Source organism: Anabrus simplex, chromosome 1 (assembly GCF_040414725.1).
Source record: "Anabrus simplex isolate iqAnaSimp1 chromosome 1, ASM4041472v1, whole genome shotgun sequence".
NCBI lineage: Eukaryota > Metazoa > Arthropoda > Insecta > Orthoptera > Tettigoniidae > Anabrus > Anabrus simplex.
Window position 1 is genome coordinate 1069794025 of NC_090265.1, and position 17804 is coordinate 1069811828.

The window sequence follows — 17804 nt, forward strand, 5'->3', positions numbered from 1 at the left end:
ATAAAACCATTTACCAATAAAGATTAATTTTCTACACTTAACAAAGTACAAGCGTTCTTGCTTATAGCGGTCGATGAGGTTTTTGCTCCTTTAGCCCTTTAGCCCTTTTGCCTATTAGCCCTTTAGCCCTTTAGCCCTTTAGCCCATTAGCCCTTTAGCCCATTAGCCCTTTTGCCCATTAGCCCTTTAGCCAATTAGCCCTACAAGGAATGTCCGGTAAGGAGGAGGAAGAGTCCTTTCATCCTTTTTGCCCTTCTGATAGGACGTAACCCCTGGGTTCAATGCCCTATCACGATTTTTTCGGCTCAGCATTTTGCATAGTAGCCTTCGCCTGCACAAGCTACATGCTTGTAACCCATGTCAACAGATTGAAACAATATGTTTCTGAACCGATGTTTCATGTTACATATTTATGTAATAACTTGTTCAACAGATAGGGACTTAAATGTAAGCAGAGTATTTCTTATAGCACTAGCGTTCTGTTTAATTTTACTTCCCGCATAAGCTACATGCTTTTAACTCATGCCAACAGATTGACTGATATTTCATGTTACATGTTTATGCGATAACTTGTTCGACTGATTTTCACACAAGACGAATGATGGAAGGCAAATCATTTGAAGTTGTACTTTTGCTATATCGTCTACCGAGCGAGTTAGCTGCGCAGTATGTGTACAGTGTGTTTTTAATTTTTACACTAGGCAAATCATTGAAGTTGTAGTTTTGCAATATCGTTTACTGAGCGAGTTAGCTACGTGATATGTGCACAGTGTGTTTCCATAGTTTTTGATTGTACACTAAGCAAATAATTAAAATTGTACTTTTGCTCCGAACATATCAAACAATGTTCTGATCATATGTTGAAGTTAACAACATCGATTACAGTGTTCGATTCTAGTCTTGTTATGTTTCATTCTGATCTTCTTAGAACAAGGGTAACCCCTAACATGTTCTAAACACATGTTGTATTGAGTACAGTGTTCGATTCTATTCTTGATCACTTATTTTGTGTTCTGAACACATCAATCAATGTTCTGATCACATGTTGAAGTTAACGATATAGAGTACAGTGTTCGATTCTAGTTTTGTTATGTTTCATTCTGACCTTCTTAGAACAAGGGTACCCCGTAACATGTTCTAAACACATGTTGTATTGAGTACAGTGTTCGATTCTAGTCTTGATCACTTATTTTGTGTTCTGAACACATCAGTCAATGTTCTGATCACATGTTGTATCGAGTACAGCGTTTGATTCTACTCTTCTTATGTTTCGCAAGTCTAAACATGCACAATAATGTTATCGCTGCATACGCTTGACTTCGCGATGCAGGTTTAAACTTGTTCGATATAAAGCTATGCCTTGACGTAAGAGGAGGAGGAGGAGGAGGAGGAGGAGGAGGAGGAGGAGGAGGAGAATGATAAGGCCTTAACAGCCTATGTATAGTCGCCATTGTTTAAAGATGACAGCTGTCAAAAGCATTTTTCAAATTATCCGCCACCACATTTCAGCTAAAGAGGGCAGCAGGGTGCTCTGTTGATTAATTAAGCACATAGAATTTCAAATTGCTCTCCACCGCATGCATAACAGCAGCCGTTATCTTGCGCAGTAGCCTCTAAGCTAGCTTTCTTCATAAGAGTAGCCACCATCTTGTGCGAGCACCCCTAGGTTGTCTCATAAGGAGCTATGTATAGTCACCATTTTGTGTCCGCCATCTTGCGTAAGCATCCCCAGGACGTCCCAAGCCATCTTGTGTCTCATAAGAGCAGCCACCATCTTGTAGAATTAGATAGCTGCTAATGCCACAGGGCTTAAGTAGGAATCGAACCGTTGACCTCATTATTTGAATATGTTTTTCTTGTTCCTGATACTGCGAACCTATCTATTAGGCGGAAAAATTTTGTCCGTTTTGCTCTACGATGCACCGTTTTCGAGATATTTAACATTTTTCATTTAAGCCTCAAATTTAATGAATCGAACCAGCACGGTACGTTATACTCTCTACCATAGCTAGACCTGATCACGTTACGAAGACGCGCTTCAATACAAGATAAAACAGAGCAAATGCCAAAGGGCCTAAGTAGGAACCGAACCGTTGATCCCATCATTAGACTATGTTTTTCTTATGCTATCATTTTCCTCATACTGCGAACGTAGGCATTTGGCAGAAAAAAGTTTGTCCGTTTTGCTCTACGGTGCACCGTTTTCGAGATATTTAACATTTTGCATTTAAGCCCTAAATTTAATGAATCAAACTAGCACGACACGTTAGCCTCTAAGCTAGCTTTCTTCATAAGAGCGGCAGCCATCTTGCGCAAGCACCCTTAAAGCGTCTCATGAGGAGTTGTGTATAGACGTCATCTTGTGTCCGCCATTTTGCGCAAGCATCCTTAGGGCGTCTCAAGCCATCTTGTGCAAGGACCCTTAAGCCGTCCCATAAGAGCAGCCGCTATCTTGAGCAAGCATCCCTAGGGCATCTCATAAGGAGCCATGTATAACTGCCATCTTGCGCAAGCATCTCAAGGGCGTCTGATAAGGATCTAAGTATAGTAGCCATCTTGCGTAAGCACCCTTAAGGAGTCATGTATAGCCACCATCTTGTGCAATTTGCGTCGAGAGATGGCTGCTGTAGAATTTTTCTTTCTTAAATTATCCACCACCATACTCCAAAGGTATCTAGCTAAAGATAGCAGCACGGTGCTATCTTGATTAAAGATGGCGGATGATAGCTAACAGAACTTTTCAAATTGCCCGCTACTACGTGCTTAAGGTAGTAACCATAAAGAGGGCAGCACGGTGTTCTGTGGATTAAAGATGGCGGATGACAGCTGACGAAATTGCCTGCATGATAGCAGCACGGTGCTCTGTTGATTAAATATAGCGGATGACAGCTGTCAAGAAAAGCACGTAGGTATGTTACCAAACAAGAGCACGTGGAATTATCCGCCACCACATTTCAAATGTATCTAGCTAAAGAGGGCAGCACTGTGCTCTGTTGATTAAATATGGCGGATGGTAGCTCTCAAAAAAGCACGTAGAATTTGTTTCCAAACAAGAGCACGTGGAATTTGCCGCCACCACATTTCAACTAAAGAGTGCAGCACTGTTCTCTCTAGATTAAAGATGGCGGATGACAGCTGTCAGAAAAGCACATGGGTTTGTTTCCAAACAAGAGCGCGTAGAATTTTTCAATTTGCCGCCACCACATTTCAAAGGTATCTAGCTAAATATGGCAGCACGGTGCTCTGTTGATTAAAGATGGCGGATGATAGCTAACAGAACTTTTCAAATTGCCCGCTACTACGTGCTTAAGGTAGTAACCATAAAGAAGGCAGCACGGTGTTCTGTGGATTAAAGATGGCGGATGACAGCTGAAGAAATTGCCCGCATGATAGCAGAACGGTGCTCTGTTGATTAAAGGTGGCAGATGACAGCTGTCAAAAAAGCACATGGCTTCGTTTCCAAACAAGAGCACGTGGAATTTGCCGCCACCACATTTCAAAGGTATCTAGCTAAAGAGGGCAGCACTGTGCTCTGTTGATTAAAGATGGCGGATGACGGCTGTCAGAAAAAGCGCGTGAGTTTGTTTCCAAACAAGAGCATGTAGAATATCCCGCCACCACAAAGAGGGCAGCACTGTGCTCAAAGATGGCTGCTGTCACGTGGAATTGTCTGCCACCACATTTCAAGGGTATCTAGCTAATGAGGGCAGCACGGTGCTCTCTGGATTAAAGACGGCTGCTGTCAAAAAGCATTTTTCAAATTATCCGCCTCCACATTTCAAAGGTAAGTAGCTAAAGAGGGCAGCACTGTGCTCTATGGATTAAAGATGGCGGATGACAGCTGTCAAAAAAGCACGTGGATTTGTTTACCTATTCAAATCTCGCGCTAGTGAAGTTAAGTTGGTAGCACTAAGGTTTAGGCCCGCCAAGATGGCAGCACTGGCGATGACAGGTGACGAATTTGCAGCTACTGCGATAAGGAGGGCAGCACAGTGCTCTGTAGTTTAAAGATGGCGGATGACAGCTGCACGTGGCTTTGTTTACAAATTCGAATCTCGCGCTAGTGAGGTTAAGTTGGTAGCACTGAGGTTTAGGTCCGTCAAGATGGCTGCACTGAGGTTTGCGATACGTTTATGTCTGTCAAAAAGCACGTGGCTGTCAAAAACACGTGGATTTATTTACCTATTCAAATCTCGCGCTAGTTAGGTTAAGTTGGTACCACTGAGGTTTAGGCCCGTCATGATGACAGTACTGAGGTTAGCGATGCGTTGTTGTCGATGATAGCTGTCAAAAAGCACGTGGCTTTGTTTACAAATTCAAATTTCCCGCGGGAGGTTGAGGAGACCTCTGGGAGGCCTCTGGCTGTGGTGGTGGTGGAGGAGGCCTCTGGGAGGCCTCTGGCTGTGGTGGTGGTGGAGGAGGCCTCTGGGAGCCTGTGGTGGTGGTGGCCGCAGAATCCCTGTATTATACTACTTGTACCCTTTATTTACAATCCCACTTATGTGTTTACCCCAATGAAGATCTTTCCTTATATTAACACCGAGGTACCTACAATAATTCTCGTAAGGAACTTTCACATCATCAACGCAGTAATTAAAACTGAGCGGAATTTTTTCGATTTGTGAAACTCACAACCTGAATTTTAACCCCGTTTATCATCATACCATTGCGTACTGTCCATCGAACAACATTATCGAGGTCATTTTGTAGTTGCTCACAATATTGTAAACCTTTTATCACTCTATACAGAGTAACATCCTCCGCAAAAGTTTTATCTCTGATTCCACTTCTTTACTGCAATAATGCTACCTTGAGGAGTACCCCTCTTAATTTTTACAGGGTCAGAAAATGCTTCACCTACTCTAAATCTCATTGTAAATGTCGTTGTTATCATAGGTAAATTTCAAGATTTCTTTGGTATTAGTCACCTCCTCTAACTGGGCATTATCCTTGTTACCAACAATCTTTACATACTGCACACGGAATATTTCTGCCTTTCGAGGATCATCACATACACATTCCCCCTGTTCATTAGTGATACATGGAACCTGTTTCTGCCTTAAAGTACTGTAATCGTTCAACATCTTACCAATTCGCATGTCATGAGGTCCAGGTAACCATATATGCCGTTTTCCGCGACATTCTGCGACATAGATTGTCGTAATTAGCAATTTTTTGCCAGACCGGGATGCGAGTTGCGATACGCCAGCTCGAAGAGGGAGAGTCTACTTACGAGTACCGGGTGAAAAAGAGCTATGTACACCGAGTCTTTGAAATAGCGCTCTCACTTCGCCGAGAGGGGAAAAGGATATCACGCCAAGCGCAGGAGGGTATGTAGGTCAGAAGGTGGAGTTTCTTACGGCGTGTTAACACGAGAAATATAACTCTCAGCGATTTCCCTGCATATTCACTGGTGCCAAACCACAGCTTTCACTTGTTAATAATAATAATAATAATAATAATAATAATAATAATAATAATAATAATAATAATAATAATAATAATTGGGATCTAAGCGATGGATACTTATGGGTAAGGAGTCGTCCGAATCGGAGAATTTTGTAATAATTAATGATGTCAGAAGAAGTAATACAAAACGATGGTATCGGTAATGACGCGCTTCAGACAGAAGTGCGTAAATTGCTACCAGTTGTTAGGGTCTAACCGCGCGAGAGAAATGTAGGATTCACCGGGACACAATAGATACCGCTTGAATTTACGAAAGAAAGCTTACGAGATTACAAGAGATTCAGCTACCGGATCCACTTGAAATTACATCAGTGTAAAGTAGGACACTAGAGCTATAATTTGATTGCCCTCACGGCGCTGAAAGATTATTATTAGCGGAGCGAAATTGAACCAGTTTGCGTGACTCACCCCCTCTCTAGCCGCCAGACCCAATCGCTATAAAAAGAAATACAGAATCAGCTCGAGTATGCATTATGATCTGTGCTACCTTAGTATTTACGTGTCGGTGTGAAGCGTAGTGAACCAGAGTGTTTAGTTACTGTGATCCAGTGCAAAATGGATAATAGTGTGTGAGATTCTGTTTCGAATAAAATATATCAGATCGGTGAAGGTACCGCGAAAACAGGCCGTATGATATGAGACAAGTGCGGTGGTGTTTGAATAGAGGTGTTTTTAAATTCCCATAGATATTTATTTAGGGAATGCCTATTCTTGACTTCAGTGACGGCTCATAGAGGTAATAATTAAAGAACGGGTAAACACTTGATGCCGCTCAGAGTTAGTGAGACGCTGACTACACTCAAGTGATTAGTAGAGGCCGAATTTAAGGTAGCCGAATAGTGATAGTCGCCCCCTCGTGTGTGCTTCTACAATTTTAGGAGGTTACCCTCGGTTACCCTCTTCAATTGAAGTTCCTCTTCGTGGTGAGGGGGACAAGTAGCACCTTTCTTGCAATGCCGAATGGAGCCCTATTTGGTAACCATTCGGTATACAAGGAGGAGGATGCTAAATCACCACCCAACCCTAAGGTATAACGCGACCCGTGCCGATGAGGTGCATGGTGCATGGGAGATGTGTCTTGAACGGAGCCTTCGAGATACTTGGTGCCCTCTCGAAGTAAGTAGCCTTACCCGGGTATGCGGAGCTCTGCCTGGGCGGACATTATATTTCCCTAGCTACTCGTGGGACCTACATGAGTACCGTAGCAACCCAAAAACCGGAGAGCTCCTCTGGGGCCTTCTAGGGAAACACCAGCTCGAAAACAATCGATGAGGACTCTTCGGAGATACCTCGGACAAAACGCCCTCGACAGTAAGAGAGCTCACTCTAGTCAAGAAGAAAAAGAAGAAAGCGCTCCGGAGCTGAGAAGAGGAGGCACAAGAAGGCTTTAAATGCCCGGGAGCAGGCCAAAGTGGGCCTACCTCCTGGAGCTGAGAGGCCTTCTACTGCCACGACAACGACGACTGCGGGGGATCCAGTGGGCACAGGAGGCGGGACCCTGGAAAGGGCTCTGATTCCAGGGCACAGAGGACTCCATCCACAAAGACGCCAGTGGAAAAACGACTCCTGTCGGGTGCAACCCCATAAGAAGTTCCGCAAGCCCACAAAAGACCCAAGGTGGAGTATGACAGCCTAGCTAAAGCTGGGATGAGGATGGCCATAGTGCCTGTAGGATATCCTGACCAGAAGCTAACTGAAAACAGGTGAAGTATGTAGAGGAGGCTATCACCAATCTGATAGATGAGCTTCCGGAGCAGGGGCCCATTAAGCCTCAGTTCCTGGACTGCTATCTGTCGAGAGGTGCGGCCATCATCATTGCATAGCATAGATTTCTAGTCTTGTTACAGATATGCAGTCGTGGGAAGGAGCCAGGCTCACAATTGTGGGCATGGATAAACTCCTCCCCTATAACAGAGTCATGGTCTGGATACCAGGACAAACAAAGGACAACAATGTCCTTTTGGGAAGAATGGCACGCCAGAACCATGGTCTAAATCCCAACAGCTGGAGAATCTACGACCGCAAGGAGGAGAAGAGAGGTGTCCGCCTTGTTGTCAGCATGGACTCCAGGAATTTGGAAAACGTGGTGGGAAAGAACTTCTGCGGGGTGCATGTTGCTACCTTCACCCTGGTGAAGGGCAAACGCGACAAGCAGAGTACCAACCCCACCACAGACAACACTGAGACCAGCAGGGGCAAGGAGCGGGAGCCTGGACAGGAACCGGGGCCAGCCAAGCCTCAGGATTCATCGCTGGAGACGGAGCTGCACGTTACGGAGACTGCATAAGGTAAAGCATTGCTTGAAGGTAAGGAATGATTTCTTTCATACAATCAAACATACAACGTTGTATAGCAGCCACTAGGGTACTTATAAGAAGTATCCAGAAAGGTGAGTTTTCGGTTGCCCTGTTACAAGAACCCTGTCTTAGACAGGGACACATCATGGGCCTAAAATGCCCAGGCTTCACTCTTCAGTGGAGTAGCGGAGGAGAAGCCTTGAACATGTATATCAGTTAAGGATCATATACCGGGCTTCATTACTAGAGACCTCGTAGCAGTCCTAGTGAGATATGAAGAGGGCGGACAGCCAGGAGATCTGGTTGTCTGTCCTGCATATTTCCCAGGAGACTCTAAATCTCCATCCCTGCCGGAGGAGTTCAAGAGACGGGTGACATACTGTAGGAAACAAGGACTTAACCTCATAGTAGTATGTGACGCCAATGCTCATCACAGCACTTGGGGAAGCAAATATACAAACCGAAGGGGAGAGAATTTCATAGAATTTCTATGTACAACTGATCTTGAGATCATGAACATAGGAGTGAGGGGATCATAGATCTTACCCTGGGTTCCATGTGAATCATACAGGAATTTAAAGACTGGGAAGTTTCCTTGGAGCCTTCCTTGTCAGATCACAGACACATTGTGTTTCATATAGAGGGCTCCTTCCAGATCCCATCTTACAGGAATCCTAGACGAACCAATTGGCCGTCTTTTAGGGAGAACATGAGGAGGGGACTGGAATGAGGACCCTCAAATATTATCAAGAATAAGGAGGAGCTGGAGCTCAGTATGAGCTTTCTCACATAGACACTAGTTACCTCTTATGAATTAAACTGCCCAGTTGTTAAGTCAAAATGAGTAACAGGAAGCTTCAAGTGGAACAGTTATCTTGAACACATGAGGAGAAACATACGAAGGCTCTGGAACAAATACAGGGAACTTCAAGACCAAGAAAGTCTAGATTCTTACAAAGAATCACAAAGAAAGTACAAGTCAGAAGTCAAAAGGGCTTCTAAAAAATCTTGGAGACAGTTTTGTGACTCCATCGAGAGTCAACATGAAGCGGCAAGGCTTCATAAAATTCTAACCTTGGATGGAAGGGCAAGGCTGGGCCCATTGGAGTCGCCTTCGGGTGGATATACATCCACAGAGGGGGAGACCCTGAGCTTATTGCTTGATGCCCACTTTCCAAGTTCAGTAGTCACGAATAGTGAAGTAGAATCGAACGGATCCTTCAGACCCGATAGAAGTGGTTGGAAGGAAGCCGCAGAGATTGTTACCCCAAGAAGGGTGAGGTGGGCATTAGAATCTTTTGCCCCTTATAAAAGCCCAGGAATGAATGGGATCTTCCCAGCACTTCTTCAGGAAGCGGGCGCGGTCCTTATACCATACCTGGTCAGAATTTTTAGAGCTTGTCTCACCATGGGGTACGTATACTCCTTGTGGCGTCAGGCGAAGGTAGTGTATATACCTAAACCCGGAAGGTCTTCATATACTAGACCTAAGGATTATAGACCCATTAGTCTAACGTCTTTTCTTCTTAAGACTTTGGAAATACTGGTGGATAGACATATCAGGGAGAAAGTATTAAGAGACTGTCCCCTGCATTCTCATCAACATGCATACCAACCAGGGAAGTCGGTTGAGACGGCACTACACCAGCTTGTTTCCAGACTGGAGAGCGCCTTGGATCAGCAACAACTTGCTATGGTGGTATTCCTAGATATAAAAGGGGCCTTTAACTGCACATCTTTGGGCTCCATAAACTTATTCTAGAGGGGAGAGCCATGAGCAGCATGCTCATAAAATGGATTATGGCCTCATTGCAGGGCCGTCAAGTTATGTTTACCCTCAACGCAGTAATGTTGAGAGCTAATATAGACAGGGGGTGTCCACAGGTAGGAGTATTATCACCAACATTATAGTGTCTGGTAGTGGATGAACTACTTATGAGGTTAAATGTTGGAGGAATTTATGCCCAAGGCTATGCAGATGACATTAGCCTGATGGTGGTGGGAAATTTCCCCAGTACGGTTTCAGAGCTCGTACAGAGCTCCCTACGCAGGGTGGAAAGATGATGCCACGACACGGACTTGTCGGTTAATCCTGACAAGACGGAGCTCGTGGTATTTACCAGGAGGAGGAGGCTAGACGGACTGTCAGAGCCTTTCCTATTTGGGAAAAAATTAGTTAAGACAACCTCAGTAAAGTACCTAGGGGTAATCCTCGAGGCAAGACTGAGTTGGAAGAAACATATAAACCATAAGGTGGATAAGGCTCGCAAGATTATGTGGGCCTGTCGCAGGGCCGTCGGAAAGACTTGGGGCCTAGGACCTAGGGTGGTCCAGTGGCTTTATATTTCTATTGTTCGGCCCACGATCACCTTCGCATCTTTAATCTGGTGACCAGGTTCTGAGAGTAAATCTGCGACCACCAAGTTAAACATTGTCCAAAGACTTGCGTGTCTTGGAATAACAGGGGCACTGGATACTACACCATTATGTGCAATGGAGGTCATCCTATGTCTTCCCCCCTTACATTTATATGTTAAGAAAATAGCGGCAATGAGTGCTTACCGCCTCTGGTCACTCGGAGGATGGTCTTTCAAGAATCCGAATAGAGGTCATGCTTCTATTCTTACAAGGCTTCACCACTCCTACCCTGCGGCAATGATGATCGGGGACCTGATGAAGCCTAGTTTTAATCTGAATTATAAGTTCACAGTGGTGATACCCACAAAGGAGGAGTGGGCCGCGGATGCTGGGGCCCGTCTTAGGTCTGGGGACTGTGCATGGTACACAGATGGCTCTCGGATAGAGACGGGCACAGGCGCCGGTGTCTGGGGGCCTAAGACAAAGCTCCCCCTTCCCATGGGTAAATATGCTACTGTTTTCCAGACCGAAGTATATGCAATACTGGCCTGTGCTGTACATGTATGGAACATGCCTGAACGTAGAAGATACATCACCATTTGCAGCGACAGCCAGGCAACGTTAAAGGCACTATGCACAATTAGAACAACTTCAAAAATGGTATGGGAGTGCCAAAGGATGTTAGATAAGCCGTGTGATCTTAGCCCAGTTACCCTATTATGATTCCCTGGGCACACATGAATCAGTGGAAATGAAGAAGCTGACACATTAGCGAAACAAGGCTCAAAAGGTCCTTTCATAGGACCAGAGCCCTTCCTAGGAGTGTCACTCCGTAGTGTGAAACTGGTAATATCCCAGTGGACAAACCAGTTTCACTTAGACATTTGGAAGAGGCCAACCCCAGCAAAGCAGGCACGTGAACTTATCAAAGGGCCTAGCCAAAGTTATAAAAAGGTCTTGATAAATTTGAATAGGACCAGAATACGAATGTTAGTTGGACTGTTGACAAGCCACAATGACTTAGAGAGACACCTACACATCATGAAGATCAGTCAGAATCCGATGTGTAGAAGATGCGGTAGGGAGGAAGAGACCTCCGCGCACGTGTTATGTCAGTGCGAGGCTCTTGCAAGCACTAGACATCGATATCTTGGCTCATATTTTGTGAGCCTGGAAGACATCAGGTATGCCAACATCAGGACACTGGTATCCTTTATAGGAGCACTAGAGCTGGACTAGGCAAGCCCGTTTAAGGGACACAAAAGGTCTTCACAGACCTACGTGTGGAGCCCTGCGAAGTAAGTAATAGAATGGTGTTAACAAGGGAAGAACGTTTGCCCGGTTCCGGGACATTCAAATTAAGTAACGGCAACCATTCATCAGGTCTTGTGACCAGAGGGAATGAGTAGTGATCTACAGAGACTTACCGCTATTCGGGTTATTCCACTTGAGTTAATGAGTTGGTCTAGCCACAAGAAGGTTATTTGAAAACGCATAAACGGTAGTCATTATTAATTACTATTTTGCATGTATGTTTGTGAGTGGTCATCGAAACCAGGACTGTAATCAACTAGAGTCGTACCATAGTGCCAGCGTTCATCTCTTCAGGGAACATCGAGTAATTTCAACTGCAGGAGACCACAGTTCGGGACATCAGGTACGGGACCCACAGAAAGAAGAACCAAGGGCTCTCAACTAACGAGGCCGCAGTATTGGAGGCTTAAAAACCCCAAGCGAACCCCCAAGATGACAGCAGACTGCACACCGTAACGTTGATTTCATTTTCATTATCCTAAGCATGAAAATTCGCATGACTGCATAACGAGTAAAATTTGTACATATTTTTTTTGTTTTAATAAAATAATATTATTAAGTGTAAGTGGACGCTATATGCGTGTTTCAATGAGAAACGATGTTTATCAATTTGATTTTTGATTAGGATTTTCTTCTGTGATTTAAAAATAATCACTAATTTCTTCCGTAAATTTTAATTGCATGAATTAGCACGTAAGATCCCATTGTGTTCACTTGAGCGTGAAGCATGTATTTAAGGATACAATCAGCACTTTGATTCTATAATTCATTCCCAATTTTATTAGCCTGTATGGATCTTCACAATATTTCAAGCATATCGTACGATATTGCTTCACACGGCAACGCATGATTTCAAGTAGTTTTAATTTAAGGATGCAGATCATTGAAGATTATATTGGCCCGAGGTGCAACCCATGAAACATATTCGCGAGTAAGGAATAGAGTCTTCCAAATAAATGAATAAGATTGATTTGAGATGCTGTATCGTGAAAATGGGGAAGATGGTACTTGTGAATTTTTCGAGAGGACAGTCTGAAAGACGGCAAAATAATCAGAATAATTGTAATAATTGCGATTTAATGAACTAGGCAGGATATGGCCTTAACGATGAGAAATAAGAATTCGCAACCACTGAATAATTATGTACCTGGAAGGGAGCAAGTGAGAATTAAGGAGAGAATTGAAGTGAAAGTAGTTTTCCTTTTGTGGCCAGCTGCTTGAACGCAGGCCGCTGCCGAAAGACAGGTTTATGATTCCCTAAATGTGAAGGTGTGTCAAGCCCATGCGGAACGGCCCAGCCGTCTGTGAAAACTCTCGGAATATTCGCACTGGGAGTCTTCTTCATTTAGCACTGCATTAATAATGCCTTGCCAATGATATGTTACGACCATCGTTGTGAATTTAATGAGTCAGTAGAGGACGGATTCCTCCCCATTTTTATATATTAAATTAGCTCGTAATAGGAGTTTCATATTTTGCACCTTGGAGGCTGACGGACGCGGGTTCGACTCCGTGCAATGCTGATGAATTTGGTTTGACACCAGGAGGCCTTATAGGGCAACAGTTTCAAAGTATATTATCTGTCGATGTCCTTACAAGTGACTGTATATTTCTTCATTTATGATGTTTCGGGTACTTGCATGAAACCAACGTTGCATTAGTCCGCCTTGTAAATAATATGGTAAGGTTAGCTCGGAGAAACACGTGTATGCGATTAATGAAATATATATTTAATGAGGTCAAACAGACCGTATGTTCGATATGTTGTGATGTGGTTTTCGTGGGTGGGAAAATGTACAAAACTGTATCTATACAATACCTCATAATCATGATGGCCAGATACAATTTTGTGGCCTTACAAGAAATGTCATATAGGTACATGTGCATAAAGAAATGATTTTGTTAATGCATTTAGCTAACAGATACTGTCGGATATGGACCCTAGGTAAAGCATAAACATGCGACTTGTGTAAAGTGTAACATTATAAGTGCGTGTTAATAAGGTAATTTAGGGTTTGACAAAATGAGAGCCAGACAGAATATGAATGAACATTCAGGCATTCTGCAATACAAGTAATAATTATGATGTACCGGTATGTAATAACATGACATTATCTCGTAAGATTTGATCTTGTGAGTCTATCAGTTTATTAAATTATATGTTTAACATTTGGGGAACAAACATTATTCTCATTTCTGTAGTATAGTATTCCTTTCATGTATTAGGATACCCTACCTTCAATATATTTCAATTAAGTGCCCATTTTTTATCGGACAAACCATTGACCCGTTTGCTCTCGAGCCAAGCCATTGAGACAGTGAAGGTAGGGAGGACGGGACTTTGACGCCCCGGAATGACCTCCGAAATCTCTCATCCAACATATTTCCATTCCATGATATATTTGTGTAACTGAGTTATTTTAATAATTCCCTGAAGCCTGTGACAGGTGCAGTACCTATACTTACCCTTGCATTTTTTTCTCTTAAATTTGTATTACTGCCAATTATGCTTGCCATCATGTTAGCCTAAGCTGATTTCTTTGGTAGATTCAATTTCCTAGTAAGTTCCATCAATTTCTCTTTATTTCCACAGCTATTTCTAACTCTATTTATTTCCGATCTGCACCTCCTTCTTAGTCTCTTTATTTTTCTGTTATAATATAGTGGATTTTTTCCATTCCTTACCACATTTAAAAGGCATAAACCTATTTTCACATTTCTCAACAATTGCTTTAAACCCATCCCAGAGTCTGTTTACATTTTTATTTACCGTTTTCCACCGACCATAGTTACTTTTTAAAAATTCCTCACCGGGCGAGTTGGCCGTGCGCGTAGAGGCGTGCGGCTGTGAGTTTGCATCCGGAAGATAACAGGTTCGAATCCAACTATCGGCAGCCCTGAAGATGGTTTTCCGTGGTTTCCCATTTTCACACCAGGCAAATGCTGGGGCTGTACCTTAATTAAGGCCACGGCCGCTTCCTTCCAACTCCTAGGCCATTCCTATGCCATCGTCGCCGTAATACCTATCTGTGTCGGTGCGACGTAAAGCCCCTAGCAAAGAAAAATTAAAAAATTCCTCACGCCTGTTTGATCAGCCATTTGGTACTGACTAATAGTCCTACACTTAAGACCTTTCTTTCTATCACATTTTCTTTAACTACCACAAAAACAGCTTCGTGAACACTAATACTACCTATTACTTCAGTTTCTGTATAGAGCTCATCTGGTTTTACCAGAACTACGTCCAGAATATTCTTCCCTTTAATTGGCTCTATGATTTTCTGAATCACCTTTCCTTCTCATATTAACCTATTTGCCATTTGTTAGTCATGCTTCCTGTCGTTCTTATTACATTTCCAATCATTTGGTAAATTGAGATCTCCCACTGCAATCACATTCCTTTCCATATCGTTTCCCACATACCTGATTATCTTATCAAATAATTCTGATTCAGAGTCAGCGCTACCCTTTCCAGGTCTTTACACTCCAAAGTCATCAAGTTGCCTATTATATTTAGAAATGAGCCTTATATCTAGAATTTCATGTTGCTCATCCCTAACGTTTTCGTAGCTTACAAAGTCTTTTTTCACCAGAATGAATATTCCCACTCCTACCGTCCATATTATATTTCTACGATACACATTCCAGCTCTGTAAGAAAACTTCTGCATCCATTATATCATTTCTCAGCCATGATTCAACTTCTATTGCAATATTAGGTAAGTGTATATCTATTAAATTACATAATTACCAGGCGATTTGGCCTGCGATTAGGGTCGCGTAGTTGTGAGCTTGCGTCCGGGATGTAGTGGGTTCGAACCCCACTGTCGGCAGCCCTGAATATGGTTTTGCGTTGTTTCTCATTTTCTCACCATGCAAATGCTGGGGCTGTTCATTAATTAAAGCCACGATTGCTTACTTCCCATTCCTAGGCCTTTACTCTCCCATCGTCGCCATAAGCCCTGTCTGTGTCGGTGCGACGTAAAGCAAAATTGTAAAAACGTACTTAATTCTATTCCTTTCTTTACGATACTTCTACAGTTCAACACTAACATTTTTATGACATCCCTGCTTGACTTCATGATCCACGTACCCTTATCACCGCTCCCTAGACCACGCCGTTTCCCTGAATGTACCTTCCTATGACCCTTCTAAACAAATTTCCTCACTTATACCAACCAATGCGGTTTAAGTGAAGGCCATCTGAGCCCAGATCCCTATCTCCTACCTACACATTAGGGCATAGAAATCTCACTCCCAATTTCCCACATACCCACTCTATAGTCTCATATAAATCCCCAAACCCCTTCCAGTCAGTATCCCTCCCATACAGTATTCCACTCATAACAATCACCGCTTCCTAAATTTCACCCGTACTGCTTTTACCAGATCCCACACATCCCTAACTTATTTTGTATGTATATCCGCTTGCCTTAGGATGTTTGTACCAACATGAAACATTATCACCTTCTCCTTTCCCTCCTCCTTCTCTTCTACTTTCCTCAAAATCTGTCTCAACCTAATTGCTGGATAACACTCTATCCTGGTTACCTTTCCTCCACACACTTTCCCCACATGTCTAACAATGGAATCCCGATGATCACAGCCTCAACCCTAACCAACTCATTTGATCCGCTCCACCTCCTGGTCAGCCCTATCTTTCTTGAAAGCTTCAGAAGCTATTTCCTCTCCCCTTTTCTCCCTCCCATGACCCTGTTCCACTCTGTTCGAAGGGAAAATAAAATGTACAACAACCAAAGGAAGACTTAGAATGCACTTTCTAGATAACTGAAAAGATAGGAGATTATAAAGTGTTCTTGATGAGTGCTAAAAAGGAAAGGACAGAGTGTTGTGTAGGACTGTTCATAGGAATACTATTGTGCCCAACATAGTTTCTGTCAGGTGCGTAAATGAGCGAATTATGTGGGTAGATTTGAGGAACTGGGGCAGAATTGTCTCAGTCTGTTCACTATGGGAGGGTGCAGCTGAGGAGGAAGTTGATAAATTTTATGGAACACTGAGCGACATAATAGTCAAGGTCAAGCATAAGGATAGGATAGTGCTATTGGGCAGAGGTAGTCGGTAGGGCGAAAAAAAGTCCATTCGACACTCCATGTCGTACGATGTCGGCATGTAAAAGATCTCTTGTGACACATTTGGTGTTTACCCGACAAAATTCATTAAATTCCGCCATAGACGCCCAAGAGAGTTTCGGTTTACTCGGTCTGCCATCTAGTGGGCTTAGAGTAAAACGGAACGTCGAAATTGACGAGCAGACAGCCATATGGCGACAAATTTAAATATCTGCACACGGTGGCTGAGGCCATACGATTATTATTATTATTATTATTATTATTATTATTATTATTATTATTATTATTATTATTACCGTATTATTATTATTATTATTATTATTATTATTATTATTATTATTATTATTATTATTATTATTATTCTTATTATTATTATTATTATTGCAAGAGTAGCAAATACATCAGATGGATATGAGAAGGTGATCGGTAAATGTGAGAATGATAAGGAAACTAATAGAATTGGGAAGCATTTACTTGACTTCTGTGCTAGTATGGGATTAGCAATTGTGAATACATCCTTTTTTTTTTTTTTTTTTTTTTGCTACTTGCTTTACGTCGCACCGACACAGATAGGTCTTATGGCGACGATGGGACAGGGAAGGCCTGGGAATGGGAAGGAAGCGGCCGTGGCCTTAATTAAGGTACAGCCCCAGCATTTTCCTGGAGTGAAAATGGAAAACCACGGAAAACCATCTTCAGGGGTGCCGACATTGTGGGTTCGAACCCACTATCTCCCGGATGCGAGCTCACAGCTGCGCGCTCCTAACCGCACGGCCAACTCGCCCGGTAATACATTCTTTAAGTATGAGCTTATTCGTCACTACACTGAGAAGACATGTGCACCAGATCAATTATAGACTATCGTAACCGACTATGAAAGCTGTTTGGAATATTGCAGCTATTCAGGGGATTTTTTTATGATACTGTACACTATCTGATCTGTAGTGAACAAAATATCTCTAGGCCTAGGATAGAGAAAGTGAAATCTGTATGCAGACGAATAAGGGTAGAAAAGCTCCAGGACGAAAAAGTACATGTTTTATGATCAGTAAATTGTTCCGAACAATAGATACCAAGCATGTCGAGGGTATAGAATGAGAAAGTGTAGCATACGTGATGCCTTAGTAGAAACAACAAGCGAATGCTCAGGAACAACTGTGTGTAAAGAGTGGGAAAATCAAACATCGTGGTGGTGTTATGAACTGAGAGCAGCTTGTAAATGTAAATAGAAGGCCTGTCAGAATGGCTACAAACAAGGACTGACGCAGGCAGAA